The 18,551-nt window shown below is 47.7% G+C and overlaps 1 long non-coding RNA gene across 1 annotated transcript; it reads right to left on the bottom strand.

Annotated features, from left to right (window-relative positions):
- Window positions 1–13,112: 13,112 nt before the first annotated feature.
- Window positions 13,113–18,200, bottom strand: LOC107280869 (uncharacterized). The gene is made up of 2 exons (XR_010741229.1): window positions 16,857–18,200; window positions 13,113–16,499 (listed from the first exon to the last, which is right to left on the bottom strand). It is a non-coding gene; the product is annotated as an uncharacterized lncRNA (long non-coding RNA).
- Between the last annotated feature and the right edge of the window lie 351 nt (window positions 18,201–18,551).

Raw genomic sequence — 18,551 nt, 5'->3', positions numbered from 1 at the left:
TGTTGCTAATTTCTCAACAAACATAAGAAGTGTGAAAAATTGATATTTTTTTTTCAGACTTGTAGTAATTTGCTAAAATTTTGAGGGTGAACACTGCTAGTACTTTATTCGACTACAAATATGTGATTACAATATTCCTCAAGAAAAGAAACAATGTTTGCTAAAATTTTGCTGTTCATTTGGTTGCCATTCTGAAATTTGCTGTTTAGAGTATATATTTTTGATAAGAGTTGCATACTCTCTCCGTCCAAAAAAAAACTTAATCTAGTATTGGTTGGAACGTGTACTAGATTAAGTTTTTTTTTTGGAACGGAGGGAGTACGGGATCAATTCCGAATTCCGAACGAAAGATGATTGAATTGACCTGCCGTGAGTGACCAATCAAAGAGGAGGATGACAGTTCTTGCTTTCACATATTCGAGACGTTCTCTAGAATGTACGGTTTGAGGAGGATCAACCGATGATCTACCACATGATTACTTCCCAGTGTGCAGCGGCGGAGAAAAACATACTCCCTCCGTCTCAGAATATAGCAGTCTAGTATGGAATAAGATCCATCCTAAGACAATGTATCTAGACGTTGCTATATTTTGGGACGGAGGTAGTAAATTATAAGTCTAGGACTGAATTTGGTGATTCTAGTTAGAAACTAAAGTACTTCCTCCGTCCCAAAATATAAGTATTTTTAGACTTCAAGACGGTTTTCGAGATACTACTTTGACCAATAATATCAGCAAAAGTAAGATGTTTTAATAAAAATAGTTAAATGATATGTTATGATAGTTTGTTTAATGATAAAACTAGTACATCAAATTACATGATTGATTTTTTAAATTTTTTGCTATCAGTAGTTAAAATTTAAAAAAATTGACTTGGTATTTGTCGAAACTAGATTTCGGCAATAATAAAGGGGGTGGCTATCAAGCTAGAAAAGTGTATGGGTTTGGAGACAAAGGATTTATACAGGTTCAGGCCTTCTTATGAAAGAAGTAATACCCTACTCCTGTCCGGGGATGAATCCGCCGAGTGTATTATTGATTGTATGATTCGGGAAAAATCAACATATGCCCCTAGAGGCGCCCGGACCCCCCTTATATATGGGAAGGAGTCCGGGTTACAAAAGATAATCTATATTCCTAACGGAATATGAAGATACAGGTAAAATACAGTCGTAACCGACTAATTCTCAGGGTGTTTCCTTGATACACAAGTTAAGAAACAAACCCGAGATACAGATAAGATATTCTATCTACATTAAGTATCCTGTACCCAGTTCAAATACCATCGCCGTGTAGATATAGGATACCCATAATCTCCACAGTAGCCCCCGAGTCCTTTGCAGTCGACCATCATAGCCTTCTCAAAGATGATAATCCAAGTACTTCAAACTCTTCAAGCCAAAATCTGCCGAGTGGACTGTAAAGGGCGAAAAGATAAAGAATATGGTGCATCGAATAGATGCACCTAATTAGGTGTAGCCCCCAACTATGTGATTAGTTAACAAACTAAACATATAGTTGAAAGACAAAATAATAACACAATTGTGCATTATATGACAAAAGCATACGCGGCGCCTAAATAGGCATGCTAGCCGACTGCTTTTTAGCCACAATAAAAGAAATCCGAGTGGTTTACACTCTAAAAGGTTCACGAATGAACACACTCGACAGGCATCCGAATATAAAAACTCTAAAGATTACCCATCAAGTATTATAAAGATTATGGTAATAAATAAGTCGAATAGCCTAGGCCATGACTATTTACCATGAAAACAGGCATATAACATGCCAAGGAAATGACTATAATAAAAACAAGTCATCCCTAGTTAACCCAAACAGCTTTTGTAGCCTAAAAGAGCTTGCAAAAACAGCATAACGCCTTTCTGTCGGGCACCTTTTTAATTTGCATTGCAATAATTCCAAAGAATTATATGACCGCATAAAAAGGATTTGATCAGCATTGGGCAACACTGTTGTGCGCATAATATTGCCAAAGCAAAATATGCCTAAGTCCCTAAGGAACACAATGGGCCACGCTGTTAAAAGTATTGGGCTGAAGTACTGTTCAGGCCTAGGCCCATTAGCACTTCCGATACCCTTAACAATAAAACCCGAAATCCAAGCGACGCCTCGTCTTCCCCGCCGGAACGCTCGCCATTTTCCCCATTCCTTGCTACAGTGCAAAGCTGCGCCGGCGAACTAGGGTTCACAACTCCGGCCAAATCCACCTCCGAAAAGTGCATCAAAATCCTTCCCGTGATCCACTGCCTCAATCCCTCACCTCTCCCAAGCCATCCCTCAAATCAAATCAGCACATTTGAGTGAAATTGATGGCGGAAGAGAGAGAAAGCTTCGAAGGCCAATGGGCGTCATCCGATGTAACGGAGGAGAATCTTAAGGAGATGGTGGCGCACGGCGTTCTCCCTGCCAAGGAGATCATCGGGTGGCGACCAGCGCACGGTGAGGCCTTCCCGTCTCCGGATACTCATGAGATTGTGGTCTTCTCGCATTTCTTCTACGGCGGCTTTGCTCTTCCGACCTCAAAATTTTTCCGCGGGATCTTGAATTTCTATGGAATCAGCTTGCATCACCTAAACCCGAATTCCATAGTGCATATCGCCAATTTTGTCCATGCTTGTGAAGCCTTTTTGGGGATCAAACCTCACTTTGCCCTATTCCGCCGGATCTTCTTCCTCAAGCCCCAACCAAACAAGAACAAACCGTGTGTAGTCGGGGGGGCAGGATTCCAACTAAGGGGAACTCTGAGTCAAAAATATTTCTCGATGCCCTTCAAGACTTCGAACAAAGGATGGCATGCAAACTGGTTCTATGTCCAGAATCCCGAGCCTGCTCTTCCCGGGTACTCTTGTCTTCCTCCAGTGTACCAAGATACTTGGAACTCTCTTCCAATCGGAGATGAAGCAGTACAAGCCTTGGAGTTGTTGGATCGTATGTTAAATCTTAAAGAACAAGGCTTACAGGGAGAACAGATCACTCGGCATTTCATCAAATGCCGACTAGCGCCAATCAAGGAAAGATCTCGCACGGCATTCGAGTTCGACGGCAAGTATGATCCTAACCGTGAAGAATCAGACTCTCTGGATTTCAGAATCATGAAGGAGAGGATGTATAAAATCTTCTCAAATGCAATCGTCGTCAGCTACTCACACCAGCTGCCAGTCGTGCCATATAATGCATTCAATCCGCCTCCGCAGGTATGTATCGGAAATCTTCAAACTATGATCAGAACATAATTTCGTCTTCATGCTGAATTGACTAACTATGGAAGCATCTTGTTCAGGAATATGCACTGATGAAGTCAGATCCACCAGTCACTCAGCGCCGGTCTCCTCGCCAACACACTGCTCAGGGAGGTGGAGGGCCAACGATCAGACCAGATCCGCAGCCTCAGACCTCCAAATCAACTGGTCAGACGGGTCCTCGCAAGAGGAAACTGGTGCTTGATGACGATGAAGGCGACGATGATAAATCTGGGGATAAGGGCTCGCCTAATAAACCCCCAAAGCGCACCATGCCCAGAAAAAAACTGGCCGGCCGCGCAATGCTAAAAATTAGAACATCTTCCAGGTATAAGACCTCTCGGTATGATTTCACTTTGGTAAGCTCTCTCATGAAAATGATGCTAAATTCTGAAAGAATACTTTGCAGGAAACCATCTGATATAGATCCATCTGGAAAAGACCCCGATCCAGCCATGGCAGAGCAAAATATATCCAAAGACCCCGAGCCCACTGCCGAAAGCCAGCCGACTGCCAAAAGCCAGCCGACCGGCGCCCATGCTTCGGGTGACCAGGCCAATCCGAGTGACCAGCCGCCGACTGGAAACCAGTCGGCAACAACTGAAGCAGCAACAACTCAAGAGCCCCCGACTGGAAACCAGTCGGACGCAGGCCCTGATCAAGAAATCCCTGAAGTAGAAGCGCAGACGACAGCTTCCCAAGGGCCAGAAGCTGGTAATGACTCGATAGCTGGATCTCCAGGCAAGGAACAAAGATCACCTCACGCTCAGCTAAGTACATCTTCAGGTTAGTTGTCTTCTCATACAACGGTGATTTAAATAACCTCAGTGTATCCGTCTAATGCCCTGGAAACACATCAGGACCATCAGGTGATGACGGAGAAGAAATCCCTCGCATAAAGGCGACCGACGACTCTCGTCCTCCTATCTTGATCAAATGGTGGGACGAGAACTCACAAGCCGCCGGCATAGTCATAAACCGTCAAAAAGAAGATGAAGAAGTGTGCCAGCTGAAGAAAGCGCTCGGAGAAGCCACTCGTATTGTAAACGTAAGTCTTCCAAGTGACGGCCTCCTGTAACTTTGTTTTTCTTTTTAGCAGAACTGAACTATGATCCATCATGCAGAGAATCCATCTTCGCAATGAAGCCAAGACCACAACTTTGGAAAAGCTGGTTCCTCATTTGGGAACTCGAGAAGCAGTTAGGGACCAGCTGCATGAGGCCAAGGAGTGCGCCAAAAAGACAGAGAAAGAGTTAAGGGACCGAATCGCCCAGCTCCAGGATGCAAACTTCGAACTAAGTGGTTCATCAAAAGGTAATCATCCAGATATGTTCCATTGATTTAGGCCAACATAACTGTATCCTCAACCAACTGGATTTCAAACAGCGCAAGCCGCCAGAATGGAACAAATGAAAAAGCAAGTTGAAGCCCTGGAGAGAGACAATGTAGAACTGGCTGCGCAGAGGGACTCGGCCTTGAAGGAAGTTGAAGGTACTGCCAGCTATTGGCCTGAACTTGTCTCTTTTCAATGCAGCAGATTCTCACCATAAATATGTTTTGTAGACCGCAAGATCAAGTCTCAAGCTCAATTCGACGTCCTGGTTGGTAAGATCAAGAGGCTAGAAGGAGCAAGAGATGATGTCGCCAATGCCGCTGCACCAATTATCCAAGCCATGTTCCTCAATAATGGTGGTCCGAGTACACTCGACGCAACCGAAATATTTGACAAGCTGAGTGTTGCTCCGGAAGTATATTTCAAGAATATCAAGAAAGCTGGAAGTATGGGAGCTGGCATGGCCTTGGCGATGACAAAATCCTTGTACCCGAGAATTGAAGTCGACACCATTGATGGATTTGCAGACGGGACAAGTGAAGAAGCTGCCCTTGATCTTATCAGTAGTGCGCAAACTGCGGCTGACAAAATAGCGAGTGATGTTGTGGAGCAATTTCGCAACAACGACCTCCAGCCGAGTAATGATGACTCTGATGATGAAAGGACTGACTCTGACTGAGTGTAGATGTAATACATGGAGGCTCAATTTGTACAATACTGGTGTATTTATGCTGTGCTTGATGATTCTTGCAAAGTTTTTGATTTCTTAAAAGTTTTTGCTAAGCTTTGTTGAGCCTAAAACCCAAAGAAGCTATTAAAAACTTTCAGTCCTCTCAAACTAAGTAGAAAAACCAAACAAGGCAATGATAAACCAAGTAAGCAAACTGAATTGATAAAAAATCACACTCCATTATTATGATGATAGCCCCCGACTGACAACTTCAAGGAGAAAACTTGATGTTTGACAGTCAAAATAGGGAAATACAATGATAAAGTTAAGCGTAGAAACGACGAAGATGTTCAATGTTCCAAGAATTGTCGACGAGAGTGCCGTCTTCGCGCTTGAGTCGGTATGAACCTGGCCGGGTAACCTCAGAGATAATAAATGGCCCTTCCCATAGAGGAGATAACTTGTGCCGATCTCGTGTGGTTTGAATTTTCCGTAAAACCAGGTCGCCGACTAGAAAGGCACGAGATCGAACATTGCGATTATGATAACGCCGCAACCCTTGTAAGTACCGAGCTGACTGAATCAAAGCTGCTTCGCGGACCTCTTCCAGTCGATGCAAGTCGTCCACTCGGTCTTCTTCATAGCGTTCTTCACGGAAATTACGGAAGCGCAGAGATTCGAACTCGACTTCACTCGGCAACATTGCTTCTGCCCCGTAGACAAGGAAAAAATGTGACTGGCCTGTGGCCCGACTGGGTGTAGTTCGCAAAGACCAAAGTACTGATGGCAGCTGTTGCACCCATTTGCCGGCATAGGGTTTTAGCCGGTCAAAAACTCGAGCTTTAATCCCTTGAAGTATCATGCCGTTGGCCCTCTCCACCTGTCCATTGCTCATTGGGTGTGCTACTGAGGCATAGCAAATCTTGATTCCAAAGTCTTCACAAAAGTCTTTGAAAACTCCGCCGGTGAATTGTGTGCCATTATCAGTGATGATCCGATTGGGTACTCCGAATCTGTGCACAATGGTGATGAAGAAATCGCGAGCATTATCTGCTGTAATCGTGACAACAGGCTTAGCTTCGATCCACTTGGAGAATTTGTCAATGGCCACGAAGAGGTGCGTGTAACCGCCGACTGCCTTTTTAAACGGGCCAACCATGTCGAGCCCCCAAACCGCAAACGGCCAAGACAGCGGGATAGTCTGCAACTCTTGAGCTGGTAGATGAATTTGTCTGGCAAAAAATTGGCAACCTTCACATGTGCGCACAATTTTGTCGGCGTCGGACACTGCAGTAGGCCAGAAAAAACCCTGCCGGTAAGCTTTGCCAACAATGGTGCGCGCTGCAGCATGGTTTCCGCATATCCCAGAATGTATATCTTTCAGCAATTGTCTCCCTTCCTCTAAAGATACGCAGCGTTGCAAAATTCCTGAAGGGCTTTTCTTGTATAACTCAGATTCATGCATAACATAAAGTTTGCTCCGCCTTGAAATCCGCTCGGCTTCATCTTTATCTTGAGGGAGCTCTTGAGAAGTTAAAAATCGTATGAAGGGCTCTCGCCAGTCGGCTTCAACCATAGCGACGTCATGGGTACCCGTAACTTGAGTGGCATCTTTGTGAGGTACCGTCGGCGTATAAAGGTGTTCGACAAAAACATCAGAGGGCGCTGCTTCGCGCTTGGATCCAAAGTTCGCAAGTCTATCGGCAGCTTCATTGTTGTGTCGAAGAACATGGCTGAGCTCAAGTCCATCGAACTTATCCTCCAGCTTGCGTACTTCTTGTCGATATGCCATCATGTTGTCGTCAATGCAGGACCACTCTTTCATAACTTGGTTGACAACCAGCTGTGAATCACCTCGAACAATTAGACGCTTTATCCCTAGGGAAATTGCAATCCGTAGCCCATGAAGGAGCGCTTCATACTCGGCGACGTTGTGAGACGCCGAAAAGTGTATCCAAAGCACATAACTTAGTCTTTCTCCAGTCGGGGAAATTAAAACCACTCCAGCTCCAGTGCCCGAAAGTCTTTTTGACCCGTCAAAATGCATGGTCCAGTGCTCTATTTTCTCCACGGGGGTATCCTCTTGGCACTCGGTCCACTCGGCGACAAAATCAGCTAACGCTTGAGACTTGATTGAAGTGCGGGGCTTGAATGATATGTCCAAAGACATCAACTCCAAAGCCCACTTAGCAATCCGCCCATTTGCTTCGCGGTTGTGTAGTACATCACCGAGTGGGAATGATGTGACCACCGTTACCGAGTGACCTTGAAAGTAATGAGACAGCTTCCTGGTAGTAATTAAAATACCATATAACAGCTTCTGAACCTGAGGGTACCTCGTTTTGGAGTCGGCCAGGACCTCGCTGACGAAGTAAATTGGTCGCTGAACTTTCTGGACATGGCCTTCTTCCTCACGCTCGACAACCAAGACTGTGCTCACGACCTGGGAGGTGGCTGATACATACAGCAACAACGGCTCCTGCGGATGTGGTGAGGCTAAGACCGGTGGCTTGGTGAGGAGTTGCTTGAAATCTTCGAAGGCCTTCTGTGCTTCGGGTCCCCATTGGAAATTATCTGTTTTCTTCAGTAGCTTGAAGAAGGGCATCCCCCGCTCGCCAAGTCTTGAAACGAATCGGCTGAGCGCCGCCATGCATCCAGTCAGCTTCTGAACGTCTTTCTGGGTGCTTGGCGGTTTCATGTTGAGGATAGCAGCAACTTTCTCCGGGTTGGCTTGGATGCCCCTATGAGACACCATAAAACCAAGCAGCTTCCCTGACGGTACTCCGAAGGTGCACTTTTCAGGGTTTAATTTCATCCTGAAAGCGCGGATGCTCGCGAAGGTTTCTTCCAGATCCAAAATTAAATCATCCTTTTGCTTGGTCTTGACGACTACATCATCCACATAGGCTTCAACGTTGCGGCCGATCTGTGTTGAGAAGCATCTCTGAATCATGCGTTGATAAGTTGCTCCTGCGTTTTTTAGTCCGAACGGCATGGTGACGTAGCAATATGCCCCAAAGGGCGTGATGAATGAAGTCTTCAAGCAGTCGGATTCCTTCAGTCGGATCTGATGATACCCCGAGTAGCAATCCAAAAAACTGAGAAGCTCGCAGCCGGCGGTTGAATCAACTACCTAGTCAATGCGAGGCAACCCGAAAGGATCTTTAGGGCAAGATTTGTTGAGGTCGGTATAATCAACACACATGCGCCATTGCCCTGTTTTCTTCCGAACTAGAACCGGGTTTGCCAGCCAGTCGGGATGAAGGACTTCTTTGATGAAGCCTGCTGCTAACAGCTTGGTCAATTCCTCCTTGATCGCGTCCTTCCTGTCTTGTGCAAATCGGCGGAGTCGTTGTTTAATAGGCTTGGCGTCTTCTTTGACATGTAAGGAGTGCTCAATCACCTCTCTGGGAATACCGGGCATATCCGAAGGTTTCCACGCAAAGATATCTTTATTATTTTGAAGAAAGGTGATGAGCGCGCTTTCCTATTTACAATCTAACTCGGCGCCTATTACAGCAGTTTTGGTAGGATCAGAAGGATCTAAGGGAATCTTTTTAGTCTGGGCTTCGGTTTCCCCACTTTTTGAAATCTTGGCAGCGGGCACTTCTCCTTCGCTCACCGTGGTTGCAGCCAGTCAGATTTCCTCTCGGGCAGACGCCATCTCGCGGGTTTGGGCCATGTCGCAACTCTCCTTGTCGCATGTGACAGCTTGCTTGATATCGCTCCGTAGGGATAGGACTCCACGGGGACCAGGCATCTTCATCATCATGTAAGTGTAGTGCGGGACGGCCATGAACTTGGCTAACGCCGGGCGTCCGAGTATGGCATGGTATGCTGTCTCGAAATCGGCAACTTCAAAGCTGATATTCTCTGTGCGGAAGTTTTCCCGAGTGCCAAAAGTGACCGGGAGAGTGATCTGGCCGAGTGGAGTTGCGGATAATCCTGGAATTACTCCGTGAAAAGGCGCATTGCTTGGTTTTAACTCGGAGCGAGGGATCTGCATATCATCCAAAGTCTTGGCGAAGAGGATATTGAGTGCACTGCCACCATCAATGAGGGTTCTGCGAAGCTTGACATTACGGACCACTGGGTCTAGTACCAGGGGGTACCGCCCCGGGTGGACCACTCGGTCAGGATGATCCGAGCGGTCAAACTTGATTGCAATCTCTGACCATCGAAGATACTGGGGCGTGTCGGGCTGAACAGCATTGATCTCCCGTTCAGTCAACTTCTGCTTCCGTTTAGACTCATAAGCCAGGGGGCCGCCGAAGATATGGTTGAGCTCCTTGCGGTGGTCTTGAAATCCAGCCGGGGTGTCGCCGTCGTCCTTCTTCCTTGACGTGCTTTGTTCCTCGTCGGAGTTCTTCCGAGTAGACTTGGTGTACTGCTCCGCGAACTGCTTGTAGATGAAGCATTCTTTGGCCACGTGGTTGGAGTTTGGATGATGCGGGCATTGGGAGTTCATGATCTTGTCGAAGGTGTTGACGCGCGAACGCTGTCGAGAAGAGTGAGCAGCGGTTGCAACAAGTTCCTCAGGCTTACGCTTGCGGTCCTTATGATTGTTACTTCCACCTCCTCCCGTAGCCGGCGTGTTTTTCGGCTTCCAACTGGGACCCGACTGCTTCGATGCGGTGACGGCGTCTTCGGCTTTGGCGTACTCGTTGGCTTTTTCAAACATGAGCTTGACTGTTCTGGGAGGTTTGCGCCCAAATTTGCCGACCAATTCTTCGTGGCGAATCCCTTTGGTGAATGCGGCGATGATGACGTCGTCGGTGATGTCGGAGATCTTGTTACGTTGTTCAGAAAATCGCCGGATGTAATCTCGAAGGGATTCTCCGGACTTCTGAATGACGTTGTAAAGATCATATTGTGTGCCGGGACGCTCGAAGGTGCCTTGGAAGTTGGCGATGAAGTGGTCGCGTAGTTCGGCCCAAGATCCAATGGTACCACGGGGCAATCCATGGAGCCAAGATCGGGCGGAATCCGCTAAAGCCACTGGTAGATAGTTCGCCATAGCCTTGTTATCACCTCCTGCTGCGCGGATTGCGAGACCGTAGACGGTAAGCCACGATTCTGGATTAGTGGTACCGTCGTACTTCTCTATTCCAGTCGGTTTGAAGCCGGCTGGCCAATCCACTCGACGCAGGTCGTCGGTGAAGGCAGCAACTCCGTCAAGGTCGTCGTCGCGGCGATCCGGCGAGTGATGGTAGCCTCGAGCTGCTCGGCGCTGTGTGATTGTGTCGCGAAGATCGATGGGGCGGCGACGAGGTGGTGAGCGAGGCCGTTCCACTCGGCGCTCCCTATGAAGTTCGGGAGGCGAGTGAACAGACCGCTCGTCGTGGCCCCTGCTCCTGCGATTGGATCCTGCTCCAGTGATGCTGAGGCTTGGATGACGGTAGTCATGAGATCGGAAGTGAGGGACCCGGCTGCCAGTCGGCGTGTGGACGCTTTCGGAGTTAACTGGGACCGTCGCCGCAATCATGGTCTTCGTCTGGTTCAAGATGTTGACGACGTGGTCGGAACGATTGAGCTCGTTTTGGTTGAGGAGGGTGTCGAGAAGGGTGATCGCGGCAACCGCATTCTGTTGAGGGGTGCGGAAAACCGGTGTCCCCTCGACATCTTGCTGACCGATGAGATCACGTGCTCGGCGCCCTGCTTCCAAAGCTCGCTGACGTCGATCCTCAGCCTCCTTCGCAGTCCGCTCACGGTCCTGCTGCTCGCGCCGTAGCCGTTCTTGTTCTTGTGCTTGATGCTCCTCCTCCAGTCGGCGACGTTCTTCGGTCTCCCGGGCTTGGCGCTGCTCCTCCGTCTCATTATTGGCCATGAAAACGCCAAAGTAGAGAGGGGTGTAATTGTCATCTAGGCTTCCGTCGAAGTCGTCGAAGTCGTCGAAGTCGTTGTAGCGAGAACTAAACTCGTCGTACTCCACGATGTCAGTAGGACGTGAGTCGACGGTGGGAGAGCTGTTGTAGTCTTCCAGCTGGTCCGTCGAAACCGTGCCGAGTGGTTGGAGGATGACGCCGACTTCCCTGAAGCTAGGCGAAATCGGTGTTGAAGCCGACTTCCGCCTAGGCCTACGGGATGAAGATGCTGTCGTGGTGAAGATGGCCGCTAAATCGTCGGGGAGCTTCATCAGGACTGGTGGGTAAGCCCCGTCATCTTGATCTGGTGTCGTTGGAGAAGATGCGATCTCGGCCGAGTGGTTTGAAGCCGACTCGGCTGAGATGGTCTTGAAATAGCTTTCAGCCGCGTTCGGGAATCCAAACGGGACCGAAAGCCGGTTCTCTCCCGACTGGTCTGATTCCGAGTCGAGGAGAGAAATCTTGCCGAAGTTGTTGGTGATGAAGTCGAGGCTGCCGAACCGAAACGCCTGCCCGGGTGGGAAGACGAGGTCGTCGATGCCGGAAAAGGGACCCATTGCACTGATCGGCGAAAAGCTTGACGCTACCCCTACCTGGCGCGCCAACTGTCGAAACTAGATTTCGGCAATAATAAAGGGGGTGGCTATCAAGCTAGAAAAGTGTATGGGTTTGGAGACAAAGGATTTATACAGGTTCAGGCCTTCTTATGAAAGAAGTAATACCCTACTCCTGTCCGGGGATGAATCCGCCGAGTGTATTATTGATTGTATGATTCGGGAAAAATCAACATATGCCCCTAGAGGCGCCCGGACCCCCCTTATATATGGGAAGGAGTCCGGGTTACAAAAGATAATCTATATTCCTAACGGAATATGAAGATACAGGTAAAATACAGTCGTAACCGACTAATTCTCAGGGTGTTTCCTTGATACACAAGTTAAGAAACAAACCCGAGATACAGATAAGATATTCTATCTACATTAAGTATCCTGTACCCAGTTCAAATACCATCGCCGTGTAGATATAGGATACCCATAATCTCCACAGTATTAGTCTAAAAATGCTTATATTTTAGGACGGAGAGAGTATATTTTAAAATTTTGTATACAATTTTTAATGGATTTACATAGAGTTTTGGAACTAAGCTCGCTCCACTCATGCTAGTTTTGGGTTGAGATGTGGTTGCTACAGCTCTTTTGCTACTATACAGCCTTGCGGGCTACTCTCAGTCTAAAAAGAAACTCAATTCTAAAAATGAATCTAGAATCTAGAGTCGGGACAAGTATTAGTTCAGATTGATTTTTTTTAAAAAACAGAGAGAGTAGACAGGGGATGTAGTCCACGTTCACGCCGTTATTGTGTCCGGAGGAGAGGTTGCTCAGGCACGCTAGCTGCTGTTTCTGCTGCTGGGCTCTCCCCATCGCTCTGCAGTTTCCCTGCATTCTGCTGAACTGAAGGGAGCACGTACGCCTCGCACGTTTGCACTGACAGGGAAGCATGAGCCAGCATACATATGCCACCTGCGTTGGCGTTCATCTTACCGTGGTTCTCGATCGCTGCTTGTGAAGGATACAAAGGGGATGCTTCGGCTTGGATTCATGATGCGTCCTATTCCGATGTGCATGATCGAATTTAGCAAACTGAAGTGATCCTACGCTCTTTGATCTGCCTCTCCAATCATCCCACACGAGATTATGTGTGCGTGGGCATGGCTCATGGGCGACATATATATCGCGCGCGTATTTATGTGTTGCGGCTGGGTAGGCAGGGTTTACAAAACCGGCGATAACTGCAGGGTTATCGTGGTTATCACATTTATTGCCGGGTACGATAAAAGGTAAAACTGAGATAACTCCATTAAATTCAAATAAATTTTGAAAAATAATTTGAATTTTTGATAAGTTTTATACGGTGTCTTACTGTTTGCCATGGTTAGCGCGGTAACCGTGCTTATTGTTAGGGTGAAGGCAACCCCTATTCCAAAGGTACGGGAAACTCTGCTGGGTAGTACCCAGAATGGTGACTTAATTAATTCAGTACCATATGTAGGATCGAATCACAAGAACTAAGCCAACCAGGGGGGGTGAATGGTTGGTATACCCAAAAACTGAAAACTTTTAGCGGAAAAAAAAGTAAACCTCGAATTCGATGGATCGCGGTCTGACCGAAGTGAATGCGCCGGTCTGACCGCCTAATGAACGTTGATCTGACAGCGATCGAACTCCGGTTGAACCGCCGAGATGATCTGCTGCCGACTCCTGTCGCCGCCGGTCTGACCGCCGCGATGCCACCGGTCTGACCGCCGGTGAGCCGCCGGTTAGACCGCCGAAACCTGGTGAAACACAAATCGAAGAACTATTAAAGTAGATGACGACTTTATTGATTCTCTCTGTGTTTACAAAGTGCACCAATAGCACTCCTTACAAAAATTTTGACTAAACTCGAAACCCTAACTCAAAACTCAACTCAATTGCTCTCTAAAGCGATACCGGGAAGCCTCACGCTCCCCCTCTATTTATACCCGAGGTAGGTAGCCTAAAGCCACGAACCAAACTCATACTAGAAGTCCTAAACACCTTAGAAAACTCTCTAGTACAAGAAACAAACTTTTCATAACCAATCATATCAAATTTGGACTCCTTCCAAATTTGACTCCGCATCCCATATGCACACAATACCTCCATCGTATGCCATATGGAATCTCCATCAACCACGTGCATCAACTCTAGCCTAAGTATCCCGCATGATCTCTGACCACCACAGACGTTGTCTTATCCCCAAGCCGACTCCCGGTCCATCACCGCAAATACTCTCCCGAGGCATCGAGTCACCTACACATGAAATAAACAAAGAAACCATATTCCGAGACCAAGCTAATTCCAACTTGACACATTAGTAGCAAACAACAGTATTACATACGTATAGTATCCATCTAGAAGCCATAATCATGAAATAATCACGGATATCCAAACAAACAACCCGAAACCGAAACCGACACAGCGTCGGCCGGTCAGACCACGGGCTGCGCCGGTCTGACCGCGCAATACACATCGGTCTGACCGGCCGCACTAGCCCGGTCTGACCGGACCACAATTCAGCAGTATCCTGTAGATCACCTGGTGGTTTGGCATTGCGAGCCTTCTGAGGTGGCGGCGTTATGCTTACTTGAGATGCGAATGGTTGCGTCGGATTCATCTGGGCTTGATGTTGATTTTGACTCCAGTTCTGATATTGCAAACTGTCTTGCTGTAATAGAGTTATGAGCTGTTTGTTCTGACGGATCAGGTGTTGGGCCACTGCCATATAGCCTACACCCGGTGATTCATTAGCTTGGGAGCTTGAGGCACTATTATCATAGCTTCCGATTTTCTTGCCGTTCTTATTGTCAGCCATCTGCTGCAGGGTTTGGAGAGGGAGAGAGGGAAAAATTGGGGACGGATAGATCAGAACTAAGGGTAAGACCTTAAAAGATCTAATCTTTTATTGATATGATGTCGGTACATTAATTCTGCAAGTTGATTAAGCAAGCAACCTATCATGGTTACATCACAACCCACCGATGTAAACCATGCGCTACACACACAAGCAAGAAAACAGACGCCTAAAAGAAAACTACGGAACTCTTGGTAGCTTAGGTTCAATTATAGGATTCTTCAGGATCTTCACTCCTTGGTGCTTAGAGGGGGAACTTCGGAGGCAGGTTCCTTCTTCACAACTATTATGTGTTGAATCCAAGCAAGGGAGGGGGAGATGAACACTTTGTAAATAGCATAGGGAAGAAGGAAAATGGAAATTTGACAAATAGTTTTCGTTTGGCAAATAAGTCCTTAGGGTTTGTTCGTTTGGCTTATCCTACAGTCGAGATGGCTCTGATACCAACTTGTCACGCCCGGAAAATACCTTTCCCAAACGCTAATGTATTAATCCCCGTCGCAGGAAATGCAGGGGTACACCACAACAAACTTGATACAAAAGACACATCTTTATTAATTATCACGATAATATTTACATTATTACAAAGGCACATTAGGCCCGACAACAAAAGAAAAACAGCAGCAGACTAGCGGGCCTACGGCTCCATCTTCACAGGCACTTAACTGGGGTATAAGCCAGGACTCCACCTAAGACATATTCTTCAAATAGTTTCGCTGACTGAAGGGGGAAAGATTGAGCAAGAATGAGTACAACCATCGTACTCAGCAAGCCATGCCGGGAAATGAATTATAGTGCAAAGGGGAACAAAGAGTTGGCATAATAGGGTTCATTTTTGCGTAAAGCCAGAGTTGCAATATTTTAATGTTTTTAAAGCATAGTTTAAACTCGGTCCAATATTATCACGATTGCGAAACCACGCAAACCGGCCTTAAACCCCAGGTTAACCACCTGTCCAAAGTGCCATGAATTCCAACCATCACTCAGAAGAAAAACACTAACTTGGGTACATTGCTAGGCTTGCCCATAACCGAGGGCGCGGCTATTCGAATAGTTTTACTCCGATCAGAGGTGTACATTTTTACCCACAAGACACACTTGACTTCATGTCAGCCATGCATCGCGATACCTCAAAGGTACCCGAAAAGTCAAGATCGTGACAAGACTATCCACCTAGCTCAACCCAAAACAGAAGGACCCGCTAAGGTTTCGCCGCCCGCCGGTCCTCGATAAGGTAAAGGTTGCCGGATCCCCCGGGACGAGACAGGCCCCCTCTTGCGCCAGGTCAAAGTCGGCCTCCCCTAGCCCCAGACCTATCATACCGATGGCCTTTGTTTTGAGATGATCTAGACTTCTAGTCAGGCCTTACCCATTAGACTTGTGGTTGCACTGTTATGCTTCGCAACAGAGGCCCGAAGACTGGTCCTTATAGTGGCCGAGGTGCTTCTAACAAAACCATGCACCTCGCGCCCCACCAAAAACAGGTTTTGGGAGTTTTGAATGAGATTCCAACATGTCCAGGCTCAGCTAGCCACCTGATCATCAATCTTGAATATTTTAGTTATTACCCACAGTCTAATTTATAAAAAGGGTTTCCATGTTGGATCTAAGCATAGATAAGCTCAACCTAGTGCAACTAGTAAGTCCATCATATACGGAGTCATACTAGTCATTTTATCATTTTACTAGGGTTGTCAAGAGCATGGGTAGCAATTCAACAACATGGCTATATAACAAGGAACATTGGAATATTAACTATTAAATAAACAATGGTGAGCGTCATATAATTTATAAAAGCGATGCATATAGAAGTGAAACAACATAGTTTTTGCAATAATGGGATTCAATATGTTCAAGAAATATGGTATGACTTGCCTTGCTCGAAGAGAAAGTCTTCAGACGACTTGATCTGCACTTTGGGAACTTCCGAAACGACGGCAGCTACACGAACAACAAAACAGGGCTACAAATCTAAGAAAGAAACAATAACAACACATAAAAACAATAAACACGGGTTCTTTAAGTTATAACAGAAATTAAACAATTTAACGAGTGAATTAGGAGCTTGTATGGCCGAGAAACGACCATCCGAATTTTAAGTGCAATTAAAGTGGATATTTCCGAGTTGTTTAATTATTATTATTATACCATTAAATTATGTGCAATGTAACATCACTCGAGAGAGAAAGGATAGAGCGACTGGCAGCCGGGACTACCACGTGAGCTGCACACATGGGCAATCCACGCGGCGACCACAAGGGGAGGACGAGGAGAGGGCAGGAAGGGGAGGGTTCTCACCACGGGCACGACGCGGCAAGGGAACAACGATGGCGACCGGCGAAGACCTTGGCACAGCAACGACGAACGGAGGAAGGCGACGGAGACGAACGGGTCGAAGACGAGGGGATGGCTCTGGCAATCCTCGGGCTTGACGAAGAGGCGGACGACGAGGGGCTTGGCGCTGCGGACTTGACGACGATGATGACGGGCAGCACTTAGTCTTGGCGGGAACGGCGACCAGAGGAAGGCGACTGCGACGTGGCGACGTTCCACGGGTCTTCGGGCAGCGAGGAGGCGCGGCCGACGACGAAGACGACGAGATGAAGCCGACGGCAGCGACGGTGCAGCGAGCCGGCACTCTAGCGACGAGGGAGGGCTGCCGGAGGACGAGGATGAAAGCGACGTCATCACTGCTCACCATTGAGGACGAATTTCCGGCAGTCTCCAGGAGAAATAGAGGTTGGGCCGAGGAAGAGGAGGCGGCTGCGACGCCGGTGGAGGCAGTGGCGCGCTGCGGCGTCGCTCGATTCGATGGTGAGGGCCGACTGGAGGAGAACGACGGTGGTGGCGCCACTGGTTGCCGATGAGGATGCACTCCCGGCAGCCTCTGGGCGAAACGGAGAGGAGGCCGGGGAAGAGGAGGTCGCTGCGAAGCAGATAGTGGCGACGCCGGGCTCCGAGGAGGTCCCGACTGCCGAGGAGGGGCGGCCGGAGTTGCACGACGGCGGCGGCGCGAGAAGAAAGCGGCGCGGCAGCCAGGGAGAGAGGAGGGGGAGGGCTGCGTTGTGTGGGGAGAGAGGAGGGGGTCGGGACTCCTTTTATAGGCTGGGAGGAGGAGGGGATCGGCCGGGGAGAGGAGAGGAACGGCCGGAGAGCTCGCCGGGCTGCCATCAATGGCGGCAGTTCATCAGAGATTCAATTCGATGATTAAAGGCCGAATTAAGAGGGAAGAACGTGGGGGAATTGATGAGGAGGAGGATAGGAACCGATTTTTGCATTCAATTTGGAGGAGAAACCACTGGGGAGGGAGATCAAGAGGGGTGGCGGCGCTTCTGTTCTTCGGCTGGGAGAAGAACAGGCGGCGGTCGGCTGGAGGAGGAAGACGACCGGCTGCTGGGCCAGCTGGGCCGCAGGGGGACTAGGAATGGACTTTGTCCGAGGGAGAGGAAAGAGAGTTGGGCCGAGCAAGGGAGGGGAGGAGGTCGGCCCGAGAGGAAGGAGGGAGAGAGGGTCGCCCACGGGCTGAGGGAGAGGAGGACTTTGGTCCGAAAATGGCCCAAAGAGAAGGAGAGAATTATTTTTAGCTTTTCATTTTTAATTAACTCTGCACTTGGTTTTTGTTGCATTTAAATTATTTCTTGTGCTCTGAATATTCAAATAAAAATTGAGGGACCAATTTAGAGCATGGAGAATTTAAGAAAAATACTCCAAGCCACATTAAAATTTTTCTTATACGCATTTTAATGTTTACCAATTTAACTTCGAATTTTAATTAATTTTATTATTCCTTTTAGAGAATGATTTTTAATTTAGGATGGATTTATCAGAGCGTGACAGCTTCCATGTTCATTCCTCAGAGTTGGGAGGACAGACAGGTTTGCTCCTGCAAGTTGTTGCTGGGTCTCCCTTTCCTGTTGCGTTTTCATTTTCTTTTCTTAACTGAAAAGAACACGCCTCGAACATTTGCACGGAGTGGGGAGCAGAAGAGAACGT

This window comes from Oryza sativa, chromosome 5 (assembly GCF_034140825.1).
Source record: "Oryza sativa Japonica Group chromosome 5, ASM3414082v1".
Lineage (NCBI taxonomy): Eukaryota > Viridiplantae > Streptophyta > Magnoliopsida > Poales > Poaceae > Oryza > Oryza sativa.
This window is presented reverse-complemented; position numbering and strand designations above follow the sequence as displayed.